Consider the following 6,234-nt stretch of genomic DNA (forward strand, 5'->3'; position numbering starts at 1 on the left):
GGAGATGGGGTCTCACCACGTTTCCCGGGCTGATCTCGAACACCTGGGCTCGAGCGATCCTTACAGGCGTGAGCCACCATGCCCGACAGGTGTGTTCTAAATATTAGTAAGAAAGCTTAAATTCCATCCTCTGATCTATTGCTGAATAAGAGAGAGTTTTGGACACATCTCATTATCTTCATATACCTCAAACCTTTCAACTGTGTGATTAAACATATTTATAGGCATGTTACAAAGATTGACAATAAAATAATTTTAGATAATTCTGGACAGTATGTGATGCTGATAAACTGCATGTATTAAAATACATTTTATGGGGGATTCTTACAGATCTTACGGTCAGGAGCATCCTCCCTATTGCAATAGTTTCCTCCACCTTGCAATAGTACTTTCTTATGTGCACTTATTACCTAATGATCCTTATGTATACATACACACTGGAAGCTGAAATCCCAAGCTCTAGCCTAAACTGGCCAATGCCTGCCAAATGTAGGAACCTCTCATTAATATGAGATGAGTCTGGTCTACAAAGTTATTAGGATTTCTCTTCCTCTCCAATCCAACATTTTCAGCATCGCCCACAGGGCAATCTGTGATCTCACAGCCATAGCTTGGGCTTGTCTCTTTCGTCTTGATCTGGAACCCAAGGAAGGGGGCCAAAGGACTCCCCCTGCGACCTACCAAAAGAGATGTGAGCTTGCCTCAGGAAACACTCTTGGTTCCTGTTTTGTGTGTAGGCATTTCACAATACATATTTGTGGACCTGGCCAAAGTATATTATTTGATTGTTTGTGGGGGCACAGTTGTAGGGCCCTGAGCAAAGTGGGGACAAAAAAGCCCAGAACCGTGGGCCTTAGCTCCTGGACATGATGAGATTACATAAGTTGGATTGTTAAATGGGTTTATAGATTGCTAAAAGTAACCACAACAACTTTATTTCTTCTGGGCTACTGTAGACTAACAATCATTAGAAAGCCAGTCAACCTACCCAGATGGCTGGTTGTGAACAGAGTGATGTGGAGGGTACAGCAGGAGCTGGGAAACAAATGAGAAGATAGCTCCAGAAATGGACATGTTGGTGTCCCCTGTGGGGCATTTCACACAGTATCAACCCTTTCACCCCCTCTCAACTATTTTTATGTTTATTATTGTAAATTTGTGTAAATTTGTAAATAGGGAAAAGTGCACCAGATAAGATGCACCCCAATAGTACCTCTAAATATAACAACTGTTCCATTTGTAGTCTCTAAATATAATCATTGCTTCCATTTTGGTTTAGATGCTTCCAGCCTTTTTAACTTGTAATATTTATTTATTTTAAAAATTGTGGTAAGGTTGGGCGTGGTGGCTCACGCCTGTAATCTCAGCACTTTGGGAGGCCAAGGCAGGCAGATCACCTGAGGTCGGGAGTTCAGGACCAGCCTGACCAACATGGAGAAACCCCATCTCTAATAAAAATACAAAAGTAGCCAGGCGTGGTGGCACATGCCTGTAATCCCAGCTACTCGGGAGGCCGAGGCAGGAGAATTGCTTGAATCCGGGAAGCAGAGGTTGCGGTGAGCTGAGATCGCACCATTGCACTCCAGCCTGGGCAACAAGAGTGAAACTCTGTCTCAAAAAACCAACAAAAAAAAAAATTGTGGTAAAATACAGATAACATAGCATTTACCTTTTTCACCATTAAAAAAAATTGTCCCAGATACACCAGACAAATATTAAATCTTTTGATGATTCAATCTGCTGAACTATGCAACTGTCATAGTACCCTTTTAACCATTTTTAAGCGTACAGTTCAGTAGTGTTTAGTGTGTTCACGTGGTTGCGCAATGAATCCCCAGAACTCTTTTCATTTACCCAAACTGAAACTTGATACACATTAAACAATAATTTCTCATTCCCTCCTATCTCCAGCCCTCAGCAACCACCTTCTCAAACTATTTTTTTCTCAACTGTAAAATAGGGACACTATTCCAAAAGGATTGTTATGAGACTTAAATGAGTTAAGTGTCATGGACTAAATGTTTATGTCCCCCAAAATTCAGATGTTGAAATCCTAACCTTCATTGTGATGGTATGAGGAGATGAGCCTTTGGGAGGGGATTAGGTCCTGAGGATGAAGTCCTCGTGAAAGGGATTAGTGCCCTTAGAAAAGAGTCCCCAAAGAGCTCTCTAGTTCTCTTTCTGCCATGTGAAGCTACAAGGAGAAATCGGTAGTCTGCAACCAGGAGGAGGACCCTCCCCAGAACCCACGCCTGATCTATTTCAACCTCCAGCACTGTGAGAAGTAAATTTCTGTTGTTTATAAGCTACCCAGTCTATGGTACTTTGTTATACACCCCAAACTGACTAAGACAATAATGTATGCAAATTGCTTGCTATAGTGCTTCATACACAATTTAAGTGCTCAGTAAATGTTAGATATTATTATTTCTGATTCTGTCTTAATGATTTTTTTGAAAGCACCATGAACTAACATGGGTGAAATTGGGTATATAAACACAAATAAAGGCTATAATTAGAGAAAGATGAGTATGAAGGAAACGAGCAACAAGAGACCGTATGTGGAAGAGGAAAGAGAAGGATGAACACTTTTATGATCTTATCATGGAGACAGGGAGTTAGGATGCAGGTCCTGATCTACCTTGGCTTGATTGGTGGCTGTATATGAGCCTTAATTTCCACTTGCTTATTTCCCGTGGGCAGGGGCTTAAGAGACCTGGGCAATTTTCCATTTGTCTGATGCAGAGGTGGCACATAGCAGTGGGTTTTTGTTTAGCTTAATGTAAAGCATGTTATTTAAAAAGTGAATTAGTCTTCAACCTTTATTGATTGGGATTTTCACATAAAAATCTGTATTTCAGGCTTCATTCACTTGGAAGATCTGCTAAAAAGTGGTCCTCATTTAATTGAGGCAACAATTGGCTGGACTGTGTAGATGATTTCATCTCAGCCCATATCACTCAATTATGTTACCTGCTTAACCTGAGGAAGGTAGTCTGTAAGGTTAATCAGGCAACTTATTTTTTTCATATAATCAAACTCATATTCCCAATATATGATAATGACCACTATCGTGACACATACTGACAATTCTACCTTCTCTAGGAAACTTGATATCCTGACTACAAATGTGTCTATAGATTATGTTCTCCCAAGTTAGTACCTTCAAGAACTGTGAAAGGTCTAAGATTTTTTTTTTTAACTTTTATTTTAAGTTCATGGGTACATGTGCCGGATATACAGGTTTGTTACATAGGTAAACTTGTGTTATGGGGGTTTGTTGTACAGTTAGTTACTTCCTCACCCAGCTATTAAGCCTAGTCTCCATTGGTAATTTTTCCTAATCTCCTCCCTCCTCCCAACCTCCACCCTCCTATAAGCCCCCGTGTGTGTTGTTCCCCTCTATGTATCCATGTGTTCTCGTCATTTAGCTCCCACTTATAAGTGGAAGCATTCGGAATTTGGTTTTCTGTTCCTGCATTAATTTGCTAAGGATAATGGCCTCTGGCTCCATCCGTATCCCTGCAAAGGACATATTTCATTCTTTTTTATGGCTGCATTGTATTCCATGGTGTATATGTACCACATTTTCTTTATCCAGTCCATAAGATTTTACTCATAAACAAACAAGTTAGCTTAGCACAGTTTTATAGATGCTAGTGAAGACATGAGACTCCGGGGTTAGAGACATAGGATAAGGACAGTTCTTTCCTCACAGCAATAGCAGTAGCCAGAGCATCAGCATTTGTGCTGCTTCCCTAAGCCTAATTCTTACAGGGCAACAAAAAGAGGATCAGATGACACCTGCACGTGTGTGGGTTGCATTATAGGAGTGGGACCCTAAGTTTAGGGAACTCAAATCTTTTATAATGGTCAGTAAGCATACTTGACCTTTGCTCTAGAGCAAGCTTTTCCAGCACACAGCCCATGGGCCGCATGAGGCCTGGGACAGCTTTGAATGTGGCCCAACACAAGTTCATAAACTTTCTTCAAACTTGAGGTTTTTTGTGATTTTTTTCTTTTTTTTAGCTCATGAGCTGTGGTTAGTGTTAGTGTGTTTTATGCGTGGCCCAAGACAATTCTTCTTTTTCCAGTGTGGCCCAGGGAAGTTGAAAGATTGGACACCCCTGCTCTAGAGGGAGATACTATCTTTGTTATAATGGGACAATCAATAAACCTGCCCTTTGCTCTGAAGGGAGACATAATTTCTCTCTTCTAAGGCTGTTTGCTATATAAATATTCTGGAAAAGTTAGTCTGGAACAAAAGCAGTCAGTGCCTCTGCTTGTAAGATGTGCGGAAACACCAAAGACCTGTGGAGAATTGTCTCCCAACATGCACCCAGCACCATTTGTCCTGTCAACTTTACCTTCACTTTAGAACAAGTTTGCACTTACTAAAAAGGGAAACCCTGTTTCTTTACTCTCACACTTAACTCTGATACCAATGTGTGAAAGGTTTTTCAACACCAACCAATTCTTCAACTCTCTGCATACCAACTGGGTATCTTACAATTAAATTCTGACATTAACTACCTGGCGTTAGTGCAGACACTATAGGTTGAATGCTCAGTCCCACAAAACTGCCCCCACTTCAGATGCCAATCATGAGAAATGGGTCCCCAGATGACCCACACTTTTACCCAACTTGACTACATATTGAAGGTTCCCACGGGTTCAATAATTTGCTATGGGCTGGGCGTGGTGGCTCACGCCTGTAATCCCAGCACTTTGGGAGGCCAAGGTGTGTGGATCACTTGAAGTCAGGAGTTCAAGACCAGCCTGGCCAACATGGTGAGACCCCGTCTCTACTAAAAATACGAAAAAATTAGCTGGACATGGTGGCATGCACCTGTAGTCCCAGTTACTCAAGAGGTTGAGGCAGGAGAATTGCTTGAACCCGGGAGGTTGCAGTAAACAGAGATCATGCCACTGCACTCTAGACTGGGCGACAGAGTGAGACTCCATCTCAAAAGATAATAATAATAATAATTTGCTATGACAGAGTGAGACTCCATCTCAAATAATAATAATTATTATTTGCTATGACAGCTCACCAAACTCAAGGAACCACTTACATTTACCAGTTTATTATAAAGGATATAATAAAGGATACAGATGAACAGCCAGTTGAAGGGGTACACAGGGTGAGATCTGGAAGAAACTGAGTACAGGAGCTTCTGTCCCAGTGGCAGTTGGGGTATGCCACCTTCCCAGCATGTGGATATGTTCATCAATCCAGGAGCTCTCTGAGCCATGTACTTTAGGTATTTTAATGGAGGCTTCATCATGTAGGCATGATCGATTATTAACTCAATCTCCAGGCCCTCTCCACTCCCCAGAGGATGGGGGTAAGGCTGAAGTTTCCAAGCATCTAATCATGGCTTGGTTTTTCTGGTCACCAGCTCCCATCCAGGAACTCACCAAGAGTCACCTCATTAGATCAAAAGATACTCCTATCACCCAGGAAATTCCAAGGGACTTAGGACCTTTGTGTCAGGAACCAGGATCAAAGACCAAATATTGGAACAAAGGATGCACCTAGCACCCCATGGCTCAGGAAATTACAGGGGTTTTAGAAGCTCTGTGCCAGGAACCAGGGGCAGAGACTTTGTTTATTTATTTATTGAGACGAGGTCTTGCTCTGGAGTGCAGTCGCATGATCTTGGCTCACTGCAACCTCCTCCCCCCAGGCTCAGGCAATCCTCCCACCACAGCCTCCCCAGTAGCTAGGAGCACGGGGATGTGCCACCACACCCATCTAATTTTTGTGCTTTTAGTAGAGACGAGGTTTCATCATGTTGCCCAGGCTGGTCTTGAACTTCTGAGCTCAAGTGATCCGCCCCCCTCAGCCTCCCAAAGTGCTGGTATTACGGGCGTGAGCCACCATGCCCAGCCTATTTATTTATTTTTGTGTCACACTAACCCAAAGGAAACAAACAGGGAACATTACGGATGAAGTATACTGGGTATTCATTTGCTTATTAAGCAAATATTTATTACACACTTACAATGATAAGAGATGTGCTAGGCCCCAGAAATACAAACTTGAAAACAACTCACTCTTTCCCTTCAAGGTGCTCATAATCTAGTTTGTAAGTCAGGCAAGTAAATTGGCAATTACAGCACAGTGTAACAAATGCTACCTGTGGGCAAAGGAAGTCCTGGGGTTAAGGGAAAGAGAGAAAGGTGGTTTCCAGGAGGAGGGCTCACTTCACCAAAACCACGAAAGAGGAG

The 6,234-nt window shown here is 42.2% G+C and overlaps 1 non-coding gene across 1 annotated transcript; it reads right to left on the reverse strand.

Moving 5' to 3' along the window:
- Window positions 1-1,697: 1,697 nt before the first annotated feature.
- On the reverse strand, window positions 1,698-1,765 carry LOC129025564 (small nucleolar RNA SNORD77). The gene has a single exon (XR_008497309.1). It is a non-coding gene; the product is annotated as a small nucleolar RNA SNORD77 (small nucleolar RNA).
- Window positions 1,766-6,234: the final 4,469 nt, after the last annotated feature.

The sequence above is a fragment of the Pongo pygmaeus genome, chromosome X, assembly GCF_028885625.2.
Source record: "Pongo pygmaeus isolate AG05252 chromosome X, NHGRI_mPonPyg2-v2.0_pri, whole genome shotgun sequence".
Taxonomy (NCBI): domain Eukaryota; kingdom Metazoa; phylum Chordata; class Mammalia; order Primates; family Hominidae; genus Pongo; species Pongo pygmaeus.